The sequence below is a fragment of the Ursus arctos genome, unplaced genomic scaffold (genome assembly GCF_023065955.2).
Source record: "Ursus arctos isolate Adak ecotype North America unplaced genomic scaffold, UrsArc2.0 scaffold_9, whole genome shotgun sequence".
Classification (NCBI taxonomy): Eukaryota; Metazoa; Chordata; class Mammalia; order Carnivora; family Ursidae; genus Ursus; species Ursus arctos.
In genome coordinates this window covers 70,854,466-70,872,884 of record NW_026623111.1, presented here as the reverse complement: position 1 = coordinate 70,872,884, position 18,419 = coordinate 70,854,466, and the positions used below count along the sequence as shown (strand labels likewise).

The following is an 18,419-nucleotide window of genomic DNA, read 5'->3' as shown; positions in this document are numbered from 1 at the left end:
ATAATATTTCCTACATAAAAAGTGATCATGTACAACATGATACATAATAAATGCCCAGTAAATATAAACTTCCCAATTTCCCTATCCCTGAATATGAACTAATTTATGGAATAAATATTTGCTTAGATAGGGTTAAAAAAAGAGAGAGAGAAAAGAAATGTTATGAAATGTTAAATATGAAAATTATAGGTAAAATAGTCATAAAAATCATGTTTTTAGGGATCAGGAAAAAATATGAACATCGCCTAATAATAAATATTTGAAAATAATAACAACCTGCAAGCTTATATATAACCACTACGTCTTCCTTATTTTCAGACATGGTTGTTTGTATTTCTCATTTCTAATCCACCCATCATTAATTACTTAGTCTAGTGTCTTTAAGTTCACTCCCTGAACTGGTTTAGAAAATGACTTAGAAAGAGTGTGGCACTTCCTTTTCTATCACGTAAGAAGCCTAGGTGACAGTTAATTTTTCTTTCCTCATCATGGCACATCACTTTGATTAAAGGAGAATCATGCAATCAGCTCAAACAGATTGCATTTCTGGTCCCTTGGTCCTTCATGTCCACCACATTTGTTAAAATAAAAATGCACTCTGAAGAAGGTAGCAGATTCCAGAATGAGCACACAGAAAAAACAACACTGTTAATTACAATGCAATAAGAGTATCAATCCTTCCATTTACAACCGCCACTTGCTACAAGTAACATTTTCTGTTTCTATAAACTGTTTCTATTATCTTGTGTTACTTTTCCCACTAGCCTGTGCACAAAGTTATATGGGCATTATACAAATTGACAGTTCAGATAGAGATTATGAAGAAATTGGCTTGCTTGGGAAATGAATTGTCCATAAATTAGGCTGTGTGACTTCAATAGCTAATATATTATGGTACTTTATAACTGAGTATAATTATATACTTTATAATGTGAGAAAGGTAAACTGCCAAGTAAAGAAAAATAGTTAAAATTGGCATAACTCGGTGCTTCACTTTCTCCTAGGAATATCTTTATTGTTATTCTCCAAAAAAGGTTTAATTGGTAAGTTAGTAATTATTCAGTAATTTTTCACTAATGGAAATATTTTAATTACATAATATCACAATTTTAAGAAACAAGCAAAAGGAAAACTTAATACATAATTGAATGAATAAAAAGAAGCGTTGACAAAATGCTGAGAATAATTTAGTGGCAAAGGCTCTCAACCAAATTGTAATATAAAAAGTTTACCTCATATATCAACAAAAAAGTAGTATTCTATTTTGCATTCACACAGTAATTAAAAAAAAACTGTCATTTTTTTAATGTAAGGTATTTATCACTATAACCTACAACCACTTACTGAATTCAATTAATCCATTTAAAATTAGGTGAATAATACTAAAAAGTATACATTTTCATCGCACTATCCAGCTTAAAACTTCCTACCAAATTCTTATTACATAATGCATGACTCTCTCTGACCTATCTTTGCCTTATGTCTCTCCCCCTATCTACTGTAAGATTCCACCTTTATTCCAAAATGCCTGGCCTTACAGATATGCTTTGGCATTGATGCAATTACTCTTGAATTGCTCTAAGTCTAAACTGTTGTTCTCTTGAGCTCACTTAATGGATGTGTTAAGTATCATTATCCAAAACTTAGAAACAAGGCCAAAAAGATGACTACATACTGAACCATTATTTAAAATGCTCTCCCAAGAATTACTGAATTCTGCAGAACATTATACCAATATTTGATTTTGCTATTTCCTATTATTATTAATTAAGGGCTGTGACTAAGTGAAGTTACATGGTATCTTGTAGATTTGTATCCAATAGAGATAGAAATGCTTTTGTCTGGTAATGGATTATTGTCCTGTAGAACATTAAGTCAAGAGGAGGATTGCATGTCTTGTCAATGTCATATTGGAGGATTAAATAATTCTCGAGGGGACTGTCCAGCTTTTGATTTTATTATTTGCTGTTAATCAAGGGTGCAGACTCTGTGAAGTTACATGTTAATAAGCAGATTTGTGCCCAATAGAGATAGAAATGTTTTTGTAAAAAAGATAATCTCAAATATGAGTTTATTGTACTGCAAGATATTAATCAGGTTTATAATCACACAGTCTTATTCTAATATTTCTTTATTAAACTTCCTATAAATAACCTGTTCCTCAGATACTATTTCAACAGCTCTAATTTTCACTGGTTCCCTGACAAATTAATTTGAATAAATCTTTGACATGTGTATAAAAGTCATATTTTTAACTTTTAAAAATTATACTTTTATAGCAACTATTTTTTAGACAAAAATTTATCTGTCTCATTTGCGCCACTACCCTACCCTACTAATTTATTTGTCTATTTTGCTTTGCTATACCTAAGAACCCTAGTGACCTAGACCCCGTTGATATTTTTACTGAATCTCCAGGGCTTAACAAAATCAAATACATAAACATCAGTTAATAAATGTTTATTAAATACATGAATAAAGGAATATATGAATAAATTTAAATCTTAATTTTATTTATTTCTTCATTGCAAAAGAATTTAGATTCCTCTTACTTGAATCTTTATGCTCCCTCATCAATAATTAAGAGCCAATTTTATCCCACCACTTCTATTTTTCAGAGTTGTTAGCGGACTGCTCACTATTTGATACATTACTTCTACCTGTAATAGTCAGATTCCAGAACCAGTACTTTCTTTCCTATTCTAGTAAGGTGCCCTTGCAAGTAAGGAACCCATATTTTTTAAATGTAAGAATTCCATGACCTTCACAGAAAATCTAGATTTTTTAAAAGCAATACTTTCTTTTTTTTTAATGTCATATAATTCAGCTGCCATAAATAAAGAGACCTCCTCTCCCTCTCACCATGACATCCCAATCCCTTTCAAACAGTACCTAACACCTGTCCTGGACACATAGCTAGCATTGAGCTCAGCTTAGAATTCACAATGCTCAGCTAGTAAGTCCATTTACAGATTTATCTTCTCAATTTTTTTCAACTTGGGCTGCTGTACTCTAAGCAATTTTATTGTGATTTTGTTATGCAATTCTGCTTTGGTTTTTTTTAAAAAAGATAATTTAAAAAAAAGTATTTTTAATGAAGATTGTGTCTATTGCTCTACTGAAATAGACTTGCTTATTGAACCAGAATAATTTCTTTTATCTTGAAAGAATTATTATTTTCACATAAATATGGGAACTTTTAGAAAAGCCACAGTGTCAAAATTGGGAAATCACTTTATTTTATGTTGTTCTTTTATAAGAACAAAAACCAATTTCTGTAAAAATCATCTGTATGGGTCAAGTGTTCCAATTTCCTCAAAATTAACTCATGGTCTACTTACAACAACTAGGAAAGAATCATGAAAAGCTGGAGATTTTAGCACTTTTATGTTCAACCCCACTGCACTGAATCAAAACCCAGAAAACAAAACTATATACTGAACAACAGAGGTTTATCTTTGAACTTCTTTAGTTAACAGACCTTACAGGCTTCCAACTGTGTAACAGTAAGTTCCCTTCAAGAAATCATAGTATCACTTCATAAAAGTTAATGGTGTCCCAACTCCCTTTTGTTATGCAGGACTTCCTAGAGAGATGAATGCTACTGGGAAAAAGCATGCATTAATAGTTCCTTTCTCTTTTTCTAAATGTAAACCCAGCATCTCTGCTTCAGTTCTTTTTTCTCAGCTATAGTAACTTCCAGTGGACTGCTGGGTCAAGTTAAATCTTTAAGATCAGTGCAGTCTCATACCCACTTGGTTCAGTGATAGTTTCTATATACTGTTATTATTATTAAAAAATAAAAGAAAGAATCACTGTGATTCATGAACCATAGCTAGGTGGTTGATCTTCTTTTCATTGAAAATCACCATTTATATGAATGTATCTGCATTTCTTTGGAACATAAATCTACTGAAGGGAACAGCATGCTGAGATATACTGTCTCACCCCAACTAGTTCCTAATACATGATATGAACTATCTGACAGCTGCTTGCCTACCATTCAAATCCATATAGTCTAAATATTCAAGCAAAAAACCCTACTGGTGGGTGTATTCTTCCAAAAGAATGAAGAAAGAAGTAAGAGAGACAAGAGCAAAAAAAAACTTCAGTGCATTACAAAGTTTCCTCACAGAAGTTTAGAAATCCTAAATTATGACCAGACAAGTACTATTACTAAATACACAATAGTTCAAAATGTGTTTTAAAGTAAATAAGGTACTCTCTAAATCACTATTTTTTTCAACATAATTTTTTGTCTTTGATGACATTGCCTATTACCATTGCCTATTACCACTTTGCAATTCATCAGAAGATACTTTTAAAGTAGTAATTTATCAAATTATGATGTGATTAATTATATGAAAGTGTCCACATAGATGTCCGCAATAGTTAATGCAAGTTAAATTTCTTTGTAAATAGCCAGGACAGTGTCTTAAGGGCAGATGCTTTTTTCTTAATTTCATTATCAAGAAATAACCAAGTCGAGTAAACTTTCTAATTAACGTGTAACATAAATATAGTAAAATATACAAATCTTAAATGCACTTCTCTATTATTTTTTTCTAAGCAATATAAGTTGATTTTGAAAAATATGTAATTTCCAAAAACTAACCAAATGAGAAACCTGGTAAATAAATTACTTTTATAAAGCATTAACATATAAAGAACTTCTTAAGGGCTGTTTTGTTGTGGTTTAAAGAGCCAACTCAACTTAATGTCATGGTAAGATATACTTTAAATGTGAGTATGCCTTTTAAAATATTTTTTTTCCTTCTAAATGACTACTTTAAAAGGCAATTATTATTTTTATTTGTTTCTGGCTTGATCCTTGTTATTAAAAAAGTTTAGTATCATTCACATTGGGTATAGCACTTTAAAATTTGCAGAAACTTTTCACATAAAATATATTACCTGATCTTTACAACTCTGTGAGGTAGAAAGTATTATTATTGAGTGAAGGAAATGACTGGAATTTGGTAGCCTTTTCCAAATCATGTTCCTTTCATCACACCCTACTTGCTTAAAATGAAATATTAAAATCATGTATGACATAAAAGAATTCCTATTTCATACATTTGTTTATTTTGAACATGTTTGTATGTTAGGAGAAATAGTTTGCCTTTGATTTTCAAGCAATGTATTTAATCCAGACAAGGTTCACAAAGAAAAAAGATTCATATTCTGATATTAAAGATTAGAAGGCACTAAAAGTGTTTGGGGAAAAAAGAATTATGAAAATATCATAAAGTCGTTTGTTTATTAATTTACTACATTTTTAAGAGTTATTACCTTTTTTATATTTTTAGTAACAAAAAATATTTTATAGATTTTTCTTCCCTTCTAAAGTACTTGACACTCCCATTCCCACCTGGAACACACATACTCTGACACCACAAATTTCTCTAGGACCAGAACTAGCCTGAGGCACAATCCACAGGAAGCTCTGAAGGAGACAAAGCAGAAACAGCAGGTGCAGAGGCCACAGCAGGACAGAGGTGGGCAATGTGTGATTCTCTGGCAATTGCCAAGGTTCTTAGAGGATCAAATACATGCTTCTTGCATAATGCCCACAATTTCTGCCACTGACTGTCTTTTGCTCAACTTACGCTGCTGTCATATGGAAAACATACCATATATAAACAACCCAGAAGAATCCACCGAAAAACTGCTAGAACTGATAAATAAATTCAGAGAAGTCACAAGATACAAAATCAATGTACAGAAACCTGTTGCATTTCCATACACCAATAATGAAGCAGCAGAAATTAAGAAAACAATCCCATTTACAAGTGCACCAAAAATAATCAGACACCTAGGAATAAACCTAACCAAAGAGGTGAAAGACCTGTACTCTGAAAACTATAAAACACTGATGAAAGAAATTGAAGACCACACAAAGAAATGGGAAGACATGCCATGTTCATGGATTAGAAGAACAAACACTATTAAAGTATCTATACCACCCAAAGCAATCTATACCTTTAAAGCAATCCCTATCAAAATACCAATAGCATTTTTCACAGATCTAGAACAAATAATCCCAAAATTTGTATGGAATGACAAAAGACCCCAAATAGCCAAAGCAAGCTTGAAAAAGAAAAGCAAAGTTGGAGGCATCACAATTCCAGATTTCAAGATTATTACAAAGCTACAGTAATCAAAACAGCACAGTACTGGCACAAAAAATAGGCACATAAATCAATGGAAGAGAACAGAAAACCCAGATATAAACCTGCAATTATATGTCTCCTGAGGCAAGGGAAACAAAAGCAAAAATAAACTACTGGGACCACTTCAAAATAAAATGCTTCTGTACAGTGAAGGAAATAATGAACAAAACTAAAAGGCAACCAACAGAATGGGAGAAGATATTTGCAAATGATACATCCAATAAAGGTTCAGTATCTAAAATATATAAAGAACTTATAAAACTCAACACCCAAAAACCAAATAATCCAATTAAAAAATGGGCAGGAGATGTGAACAGACATTTCTCCAAAGACGACATACAGATGGGCAATAGACACGTGAAAAGATGTTCATTATCACTTACTATCAGGAAAATGTAAATCAAAACTACGATGAGATATCACTTCACACCTGTTAGAATGGCTAAAATCAACAACACACACACACAAAAATAAGAGATGTTGACAGGATGTGGATGTTGGGGTTAACGTAAAGCATGAAATCAGCCATAACCTGGCTTGCTAAATGTAACACCGAGGCCGCTGAGGGCAGGGAAGGTTTCGGAGAAGGGCCTAGGCCTTTGGAATGCCGAGGCTTCCGTGACCACTCTGCTATTGGTATGCCAAGGGAGTTGCCCTCCCGAAACTTTCCTCGCCCGAACAGCCACCCTGTGATCTAAGAGATGTAAGCATTGTCCCTTGGGCTATGTTTAGAACTCATAGAACACGCTGATTAGCATATCGTATCCTTCCCGTAAACAGATCCTCCCAGTTTCAGTAAGACCCCTTGTCACATATCATGTGCTTGAGAAACAGTGATAAGGATTTGTGATTATTCTGAAGAACCAATAAAAGCAGGAGCAAAGAACAAAGGGTCTTCGCCTCTGAGCGTTGACCCCCTTGCCTTCTCCGCTCTTTCACAGCAAAGTGTGGAGTCATCTTTCAACCGTCGGTACAGGGATTGGTGGCCATTCCTGGCACGTGGAGAAAAAGGAACCCTTGTGCACTGTTGGTGGGAAGGCAAACTGCTGCAGCCACTTTGGAAAACAGAATGGAAGTTCCTCAAAAAGTTACTATAGAACTACCCTATGATCCAGGATCCAGCAATTGCATTACAGGGTATTTATCCAAAAAATAAAAAAACACTAATTCAAAGGGATACATGCACCCCAATATTTATAGTAACACTAATAGCACAAAGATATGGAAGCAGACCAAGTGTCCATCGACCGATGGATGGATAAAGATGTGGAGTGCGTGTGTGTGTATGTAAATAATTATGATAGCCATAAAAAAAGAATGAAAATTGCCATTTGCAACAGCATGGACAGAGCTAGAGAGTATAATGCTAAGTGAAATAAGTCAGTCAGAGAAAGATAAATACCATATGATTTCACTCATGTGAAATTTAAGAAACAAAACAAATGAGCAAAGGGATAAAAAGAGGGAGATAAATCAAGAAACAGACTCTTAATTATAGAGAACAAAATGATGGTTACCAGAGGAAAGGCAGATAGGAGAATGGGTTAAAGAGGTGATAGGGATTAAGGACAGCACTTGTCGTGATGAGCACCGGATGCATGGAAGTGTTGAATCACTATATTGTACACCTGAAACTAATGTAACACAGTATGTTAATTAACGGGAGTTAAAATAAAAACTTTTTAAAAATATGAAAAATAAAAAAGTATAGTGTTGGGTAATAGCCAGGAAGGTAGAATTTATTATTGCAGTGTATCACACAGACTCTAATGAGGAGGTCTTATTTTAAGTGATGTAATTGCTGCTTCTCCAATGTGACTTTAGAAACAGAGGAGGAGATTGAGAATTATTAGAATAGCTTAAAAGGAGGCTGACATATATATGTATAAAAACAGGACAGTAATATAAATGGCACAAAACAAATGAAAAGGAGCCATTAACTATTAGGGCAAATATCAATTCACTGCATATTTCTCTATATCTGCTCTAAAGTGTCAGTCCTTGGAGTTTCTTCTACTCTCCTTATGCAAATAGATCTTTCATAAGCCCTCATTCTATTTCCATAACTCCAATATATTATGTTCTTCAATGTTTATTGATTCGTCAGATTTCTGATATAAGAGAGATTCCCAGCCTTTCATGTGGAATCCACAAATGACTACACCTATATCTTAAGTTTTCAGATAGGACAGGTGAAAAATAAAGGCAGGAGTGTCATGGACCAAATATAAGTAATAGCTGTGTCTAGAATGTAGATATGAAAAAGCCCATTAAGGAGTCTGTAAGGAGAAAAGGAGGAGGAGAAAAAGAGTAAGAGGAGACTTAACACTGCAAAAAAGAAGTGATTAAGTATACAAATGAAGCCCTCGACATGTCAGAAACTGTAGTTAAGAAAGGCAAAGACTTTAAAAAAAGAATATCAAAATTGGTAAAGTCATTGATGACTTTATTTTTTTCAAAGATTTTATTTATTTATTTGTCAGAGAGAGCGAGCTCACAAGCAGGGGGAGTGGCAGGCAAAGGGAGAAGCAGGCTCCCCAGTGAGCAAGAAGCCTGATGCAGGACTCAATCCAAGGACCCTGGGATCATGACCTCAGCTGAAGGCAGATGCTTAACCAACTAAGCTACACAAGTGTCCCTGATGACTTTAGAGTAGTACTCAACCAAGGGTGATTTTTGCCTGCAAGGACATATTTGTCAATGCCTAGAGATACTTTCAGTTGTCAAAACTTGAGGGTTCTACTGGCATTTAATGGGTAGGGGTCAGGGATGCTATTAAACGTACAATACACAAGACACCCTCCTCCACCGCCAAACAAAGAACTATCCAGAACAAAATGTCAAGAGTGGCAATGTTGAGGAACATCCCATATATTAAAGGAGCTAAAATATATGAAATTGAGGAGTTTATGGGCATTGGGAAAACTAACATGGCAAGAAAAGGCTATTCTTTCAGAATTTGTTGACTTGTAGGGGAAAAGTGGAACAAGATGCAGAACTTTAGGATCAGGCAGGGCATAGAAAAAAATTATTTCTTACCTGTTTTCCTCAATGACAGAAACTTGGTGGTACCGTAAACTGACAGTAATGAAGAGATGGAAAGGACACCGGAGATAAAACAGAAGAAACATACTGGTGAAGTGCTGTTCCATAGGAGGTAAGGGGTAGAAATCAAGAAGACTAGTAGAAAAGATTACTTTGAAAGAATGCAAGCACACAAATACATCAAAGGTCAGAGGAAATGGAACGACTGATGGGTAAAAATACAAATGTTTTGGGAGTGCGTGTCAAGGACAGGATGGATAATTTGAGGAGAGCATCTGAAGTTTATACTCAGTGCCTGAGTTAAGCAGCTGGGCAGTGATCCACTTTCCCTGTTATAGGGGGAATGAAGTATGCTTTCTGGAAAGTATGAAGACAAGAGACCTGGTGTAATCTCGTTGTAAACATACTAATGAAAGACCTCCTAGCAAACAAATAGAAGGACAAAAACTACGTGGTTTTCACTAATAGGAGAGCTTATTTATGGAGTGCTTTTAACAGAATGTGTAATAGAATATGTCTCATTATCTAGGATTGCCTATGAAAAATGAAACTGTAATACAGAAATGTATGGGATATGGCCCCATGGAAAATGTTCAGGTATGCTACACAATTGAGTATGAAATGGAGATGTTTCGTGTGGCCAAATGGTAAAAACTTCAGGTTATAAGAGAAATAAATTCTGGGGCTGTAATGTACAGCATGGTGACTATAGTCAAAAAGAAAATAATGGAGATGTTTTGTATTGAGATGGCTCCTTCTGTATAAATGAGGTGACTGTACACACCCACCAGTTCAAATTTCATCCAACAATCCGAGCCAGGGTCCATCAAATAAAGAAAAAAAGGACATGGGGAGCTGGGAAGGTATTCCATATCTCTATCTGTTCACCTGAGCCTCTTGATGTCTGATTAAAAGCTCTGATTCATGTCTCTCTCTTGACAAAAAACTTTGTGTTTCTCACTGGCACACACACATAGCACTGGGTAGTGCTAAAGACAACTAGTTGAATATTAAAATCATAACTTTTTAAGGTAATTACAAATGTATATAATGAAGAGCCTAAGAGACAAAGCTAAAAAAAAAAAAATAGATTGTTTCAGGTTGGATATAACAAGTAAGAATAAAAGACATAAACAAAAAAGGCATTTTAGAGCAAATGTTTAGCAGTGAAGAGAAATGATCACTGTATTAAGTTATAAAAGTGATAATAATGACAGCTACTCTAATTTAGGAATGATGAATTTAAAGAAAGACATCACCTAGCAAAAGTGTGAAGTATGTATGCACAACTCATTTGAAAATCACACCTTTTATCCTGACATTGCAAATATGATGGTTTCTGAGATAATTATACAAGTTTGTCTCACTTTTTAAAGTATTTTAAAAATAATATTAATGTTAAAGTATTTATATTTTTTTCTATAAACTGGCCATAATGCCTAATATTAGGCATAAGTCTAATACAATTGTCTATTTCTTGAATTTGGAAGTCAAAATTTGTTTTATTTAATTTTCTAAAATTAATACGTATTTATTTTTTTTTAATTTTTAAAGATTTTATTTACTTATTTGACAGAGCAAGAAAGAGGGGGACCGGGAGAGGGAGAAGCAGACTCCCCACTGAGCAAGGAGTCCAATTCAGGGCTCAATCCCAGGACCCTGGGATCATGACCTGAGCCAACGGCAGACGCTTAAACAACTGAGCCACCCAGGTGCCCCTAAAATTAATAAGCATTTATATTTAAATTTCAAAATAATAATAACTTTAAGAAAAATACATTTTTCTTTAGTTAACTAGAATAATGTAAAAGCTTCAAATTCCAACGACTACTCCCTCAGAAAAGGGGATTATTTTACTCAAGGTCAATTCGGTGTTATACATTGATTGTGCAGCTGTTCAGATGGTCAGAGATTTGTCATGGATTCTGAATCAATAAACATTCTCTCTCATGCTATGAAAACCAGCCAGCCCATGGGGTTACCTAAATAAGGCATAAAATACTTTTCATCTCGCAGAAAATTAGGATAACTTGATCCAATTAAAAATAAAATTGTCACCCTGCATTCTAACCCAAAGAATAAAAAGTCAATTAACTTCATTTTCCAATTTCTTATTTTTAGGGATATAAAATATCTTATGGTTACCTAGATGTAGTATGGCTAAAGAAAAGAATCTTAAATTGCCTTCTACTACTGTCCTTCTCAATTATTTTCTTGATAAATAGCAATAAACAGAAACATGTACTGTTCTTTAAAAAGCTTTTAATACGTATAATTCAATATTGCTAACAACAAGATTGTTTATTGCTGTGTTCCGAATGTTTGTGTTTTCCTAAAACTCGTATGTTGAAATGTTGAAATGATGGTATCTGGACATGGGGACTTTGGGAGGCGCTTAGGTCATAAGGGAGGAACCCTCCTGAATGGGATTATTGCCTGTATCAAAGAGACTCCAGAGAGCTCCCCAACCCCTTCCGCCATGTGAGACACATCAAGAGGGTGCCGGTTATAAACCAGAAAAAACACTGGCACCTTTATACTGGACTTCCAAGCCTCCAAAACTGTGGGAAATAAATTCCTATCATTTATAAGCTACCTAGTTTGGGATATTTTATTACAGTGGCCCTTACGGCCTAAGACACTTACATGCAGGAAAATATCACAAAGGAAAAAATTAAGTGCCAGGCACATCTCATGTGAACTTTATGAAGAGAAGTGGTAATAATTATGATACTGCAACTTTACTGATTCAACCTGGTCTTCAAGTCATTTTAGACGAAGTGAGTTAACTTTCTGGATAAGATATTCATAATTCTGTGCACCAAACACACAAATCGTGACAGCTTCTAAATGAGCAGGACTCATCCCCGAAACTGGGGGGGGAGGGGGATGAGTGGAATATCTTATCCGATTCTGCTTTTTTTAAAGGCAATTCTGAATCTGCAAGTCTATAGGAAATGAAGTGAATTAGTCTAGATAAAATATGCAGAGGAGTTTTAAAACATCACCTTAGACATATTTGACCAAGAACTTGTATTTTTTAACAGGTTCTCCAAAAAATACTACAAATAATTGACTATTTCTTGTCCTCTCTGTATAGTTTGTCCATAACTATGGTACTGATATGATCCTGGAAACCATTCCATAAGGCTAACTATCCTAAAATGAAATATGTTTCTACTGGAACAATGTCATAATTGATATGATCTTGATGAAGGACTTAGTATCCTTAGGATCAAAAATCAGAGCTGTATCAAACAGTGATCATAAAAATATGTGTACATTTGTATAACAAATTAAAGGGTCAAAAATGTGCATAAGCACACCATATATAACAATTCTACTAAAGGCTTTAATTCATATCTATATGAGCATATGTCACAACCTGATCAACAATTATATCTTTAATTCACCCATATTTATTATGTATCAGGCATTATACTAAATGCTATAAGAAATGCTAATATGTACAAAACTTCTTCTGTTTAAATGAATGAGGTCTAATAGGTAAAACGAAGCCTATTCATTCAAATAACTAAGCAGTGGGTACCATATATGTGATACAATGTAAAAGGACATTGATGGGAAGGGTATCATTACTAACTAGAAAAATCAATAAAGGCATTATGGATTAGGGCTATTAATCTAAAATTAATATACTAGTTATCAACAAATGTAATTCAATGTTTAAAATGAGTGATACTTGTGATTTTCCTTCTTAAAATTTATGAGAATTGAGAAGAACGATTTGTGTGCCTTCATTTCCTTACAAATATTAACGGCTCCTTTTTCTCATTAAATGTACCTGTAGCTTGCAATGATATTACCTTTAATTCCACTGACAATGAGTTAAACCGAAAGCTGAGATCATTATTTTAACTCTCAAAAAGCCAGTAACATTTTTACATACTTGAAAGTCTCATTTAGGCTTTCAGAATTAGGAGGAAACATTTATTGAATAAGACCTAATTATCATCTTTCCTTTGCTTTTAATTTTGAGCTCCAAAAACCTTCATGCCACAGACTGTAGGTGTGAAAGTACACATCCCAAAAGGCCAGTAGAGCTCATTTGCCTGGTGGATGGTAAAGGTGGGGTGTTTCTTTGAACATGAATGTAATTTCTCCTTTTCTCACTGCCTCTTAGAATCCCTGCTCAACATTAGCAGCTGGGCCTCAGTGGTAGAAATTAGCAAAAAACCTAAGTTACACATATATTTAATAATGTTAACTAAGCATATGAGCAAGACTTCATATAAATTAGGGGGACAAGAATTCACATATCCTGAATGTGATTCAGGATCAAACATTCAAATGTTTTATTTGGATTGTGGACAGTGATATCAAGTGGCCACAATCCAAATCAAACATCCCCCGCACATTTTGAATTTTAAAATGTCAGAATTTTTAAATCAGATACATTGACAAGATAGTGCTAATGTCTCCCAAGCTAGAACTCTAAGTATCTTCCAGGCCCGTGTCTTTCATCTTTGTATCTTCACAGTAGGTTCTCAAGAAATACTTATTTAAAGAAACTGCAAATAGGGACACCTGGGTGGCTCAGATGGTTAAGCGTCTGCCTTTGGCTCAGGTCATGAACCCAAAGTCCTGGGCTCGAGTCCCACATCAGGCTCTCTGCTCAGCATGGAGTCTGCTTCTCCCTCTGTCTGCCGCTTCCCCTGCTTGTGCTTTCTCTCTCTCTGACAAATACATAAATAAACAGAATTTTTTAAAAAAGAAACTGTGAATAAATGGACAAATAAATGCATAAATAAGAGATATGCTAATAAAGGAGAGAACAGTAGGCCCCAGAAGAAAAGTGAATGCACAGTTAAGTGTTGGCTATTTAACATAAGGCTTAATTAGTCTTAAGATTATTTAACTACCACCAGTCATATCTAAATTCTGGATTTCAACACACCAAGAACTAAAATATGACAGGAGAAGGCAAATAATCTGAAAGTAACTTTTTTTTTTCCTCAAGTATTAATCTGGTCTTTTCTTCTACCTAAGAAGTCCTACAGGTTATTTGGAGGGGGAGGGGGTGTGGTTGTTGTTGTTGTTGTTTGTTTTTTGTTTTTACTATGCCATTCACAGTTCCTACAAAAAGGTAGCAGGATGTCAAACTGAAAATAAGAGAAAGTATGCTGTCTGAGTGAAACTAGCCATAAACGAATGCTGTCAGAATCTCTTAGCACAAATAGTTCAGGGCAACTTTGTGGATGCATTTGTTGAGTAATCTAAAGATAACACAACTTTCCAAACCAGTGTTTTAATGTAAAAAAAATAAATACTTCCAAATACAGTAAGGTTCCCAGAAACTTAGTCACATAAAATTAATTTAGATAGACAGCTCAAGGACTTTAAGTCAGGAAGAGTGCACATCCCAAAAAACAAAACTCGTAATTATAAATGAATCTTTATTTTTTTCATTTTTTTTTAAGATTTTTATTTACTTATTTGACAGAGAGAGAGACAGCCAGCAAGACAGGGAACACAAGCAGGGGGAGTGGGAGTGGGAGAAGCAGGCTCCACACTGAGCAGGGAGCCTGATGCGGGGCTCGATCCCAGGACCGTGGGATCACGTCCTGAGCCGAAGGCATACGCTTAATGACTGAGCCACCCAAGCACCCAAATATTAATGAATCTTTAAATTTCAAAGATGTCTTAATTTTTTTCAACCACCATGACCAGCGCAATGTGAGGCATAAATCACAGTCCATGGAAGGAGAAGGCAAGCAGAAAATCTCAGCTAATTAAAAGAACTGAGATACACTAAATTTTTGAAGAATATGATAGTCGTTAGTGCCCACCAAATATATCTGGGTCTACACAAGGAAGACAATGTACTTCCTGGAGCCTTTTGCCACTAGTTTTGGCCAAGTGATTAGAACTAGTCAATAAATTGTGAGAGAAAGTGCAATGAGTCTCTCACAGGTCAGAGCATTTATTGCTGGGATGAGGACCTCCAGAGATCTCTTTTTGCCATGATGAAAGCCATTATATGCAATGGTAGCTGGCTGAACAGCCTGGACACAGAATGAGACATTAAACAGAACTCCCAGAACCTTCCACAACAACCATATAGCCTGAGTGAGAATAAATCCATATTATAAAAGTCACTAAGATTTGGAGGTTATTTGCTATCACATATCCTAGCTTATCCTTATTCATACATTTCAAGCACTTGCCTTGCTGCAATGATGCCAGAGCCTCTGTATTGTCTAAATTTTTTTTAAAAGCAAGGGGATCTTCCAAATACATATGGAATTAAATGTCACTGTGTAAAACTGTTGAAGAAACCATGATAAATCCTTAAATTTATTCATTTATATACCACAGTCTGGAGGGAAAGTTCCTAGAAAGAATGAGCCTATTTCTAGAAAAGCTTTTCAAAATATGTGGACCACACTATTTTATCAAGAAAATAACTCAGTAGAGGAAAATAAAGGAAAATCTTTATTTAAAGCAGCTTGAAAACATATAATAAATGTGAATGCTTATCAAAATTTTCCAGATATATTTTGGTTTCCTGTAATAAATTCAAGCCAACTCCAATTTCTTCTGAGCCACTGATGTTCAAAGAGTTAATATATCCTTCTCTCTCCCTTCAAACTGAAATATCCCCATACAAATATACAAAAACAAACAAACAAACAAAAAACCACTAGAACTGTGGTCTACCTAATTAGAGTATGTCTTTGGTTATTCAGAAACCCTCAGCATCTTAATAAATAAAGCCATATTCTATGGGTAAACTTAAATCCCCATGAAGTACACAAAATACTCCAGTTCCTTCTAAATATGAATATCTTTTTTTGTGACAAAGTTCCTTTCTAGATGTGTTATTTTTCAGTAAAGACACTGATACCATTTATTAGCGTATCAATAAATACTACCACATTTTAAGTTCAGAATCAGCACTAAATTTTTTCTTTTTTGTGTCCCTTACAGAGGGTTGTAGCCTATACCTAGAGCAAGTATAGCCTGCCTTAACTGTGTTAACTTCATTATACAGAAATAACACAAAAAAATTAATTTCAAATCTATCATATTCCCCACAAAGCATCTACGGTTTAAAGTTAGACAGGTAGAATCCAAATATAAATCCTATCTCTGCCACCTACTAAATGTATTTTGGGGCAAGATGCTTATCTCCTCAGTGCTTTATTGTCCTCTTTCACAAATGTGATTAGTAATAGCACCACTTGGCTGACAGTATGGTAAGGACTGGATGTGGTAATACACATGAAACATTAAGAGCAGTCCAAATAAGTATTAAAAATACGTATTACTATTATTATTGCTCTAAAAGGAAAGAATAACTGAACATGAATGTTTTCTTAAACACATACATTTGTTTGAATTATTTTGGAAGAGGAATATAGAAAATGTGTCAACTGTTCACACATAAACCTATAATTTCTTAAATATGTAAGTCACTTTTTCACCTATAACTAAAATTACTGAAGAGCGCAAACATTTGCTCCTTATATTGCTATGAGTTAAAGATTATATTTTATGCATTTAAAATTCATGATTACACTGTAAATTAAAAGGATGAGATATTAGTTATGAAATCCAAAAGAAAACAGTAAAGTCATAAAATAATTTTTGATAGGTTTTATATGGAAATTCAAGCATCAGTATTTATTTCAACAAGTGCGACCTGTAAATTCAATGAACATGTACAATATTTTAATCAGGTTTCTGTTCTAACAATGATAGCCTTTCCCCAATCATGACAATGATGTAACCCTGCCATCTAGTGGACGATTTATACTACTGCAGGGACACTTTTTGAAAATTCTATAAAAATTCTCAAATAAAAGAACAAATTTGCATTTTTGTGTACAATTTAAATTTAAATTTTTAATCTTGAAAGTGAATCTGGGAAGAAGAGTAATTTGTGATGTTACAAGAAGAATTATTTAAATATATTATGAAAAACATGAGATATAGAGAATATGTTAAAGGCCCAACTTTGGGCAAGTTTAATACATAGCGTACAATTATTAATATAAATACATCTCTATGAAGGAAAAATGAGAATTTTGTGAAGAGAAATGTTTCATAATAAGTCATTAATCATAACTTCTAATGTTGCATCAACTGGAAATCTTTTTTAACATGTTCTTGTATTTAAAAAATAGCGACCGTGGGGCATCAGTCAATCATTTTGACCCTTGATTTTGGCTCAGATCATGATCTCAGGGTCATAGGATTGAGCCCCGTGTCGATCTCCATGCTGGTCATGGAGCTTGCTTAAGATTCTTTCTCTCTGTCTCTCTGCTCCTCCCCCTATTTCACTCCCAGCCCACACACAACCACTCTCTCTCTCACTCTCTCTCTCCCTAAAAAAAAAAGCAACTGCAATAATAAAACACTTTAAATTCACCAAAAAAAAAGACAAATATAATACAAGATCTTTCTCTATGTACAAATATAAACACACACACACACACAATCATTTTTTAGTATAATGCAAAAAAGTCCACTATCATTTGTTGTTCTGTAGTTACTGATTTGCTCAAGATTAAGATCTTTCCACCTAATTGCTAGAACTTTTAACTTCAAGCACAATGGTTTTGCTATCACTCAGCGTGGCCTCAGTAACTTAAGACTTCTTCACAATACAATTATCAAAATTGAACAACCTATTTTCATTTGAAACCAAATCATCTAAAATACATAGAAATAAAATATATGAATAATTTAGTTTTGAGCATTTTTCACACATATCCATGAATAGGAAAGTAGATAGGTAGGTAGGTAGATAGACAGGTACAAAGATCATTTTTAGGAAATACTGTTAAATATCAAGCATCAAAAACACTGCTGTAAAAGGAAACATTTGTGAGCAAGCGAGCAAAGAGAACTCCAAAGTCAAGCCCACCCCAATATTTGTGAGACCTGAGGCCTTCTGAACCTCCTGGGCTGCCGTCCACTCACCACCTCTTCCCACCCCGCCTTTATCTGTCACTGTGAAGGAGCATCATACACATGCCTCTAAGACACCACGGCCCCCAAGCGCAAGGTCAGACCCAACAGCCCTGTACACGTGCTACCTTCACCCTCACCTGAAGGCTCCTGCAGTTTGGACCAGGAATCTGGAATCTTGGTTACCTAGAATGTGTCAAAGCTTTGGATGGGCATTTTGTCTTGACCCCAAAGGCTCCTCATTCTATGTGGACAGGCCACTGT

General features: G+C 34.5%; 1 protein-coding gene across 6 annotated transcripts in view; it reads right to left on the bottom strand.

Moving 5' to 3' along the window:
- CCSER1 (coiled-coil serine rich protein 1) overlaps positions 1-18,419 on the bottom strand; it is a 1,292,599-nt gene that overhangs the window by 1,124,751 nt on the left and 149,429 nt on the right. The gene's annotated exons all lie outside the window — the stretch shown is intronic.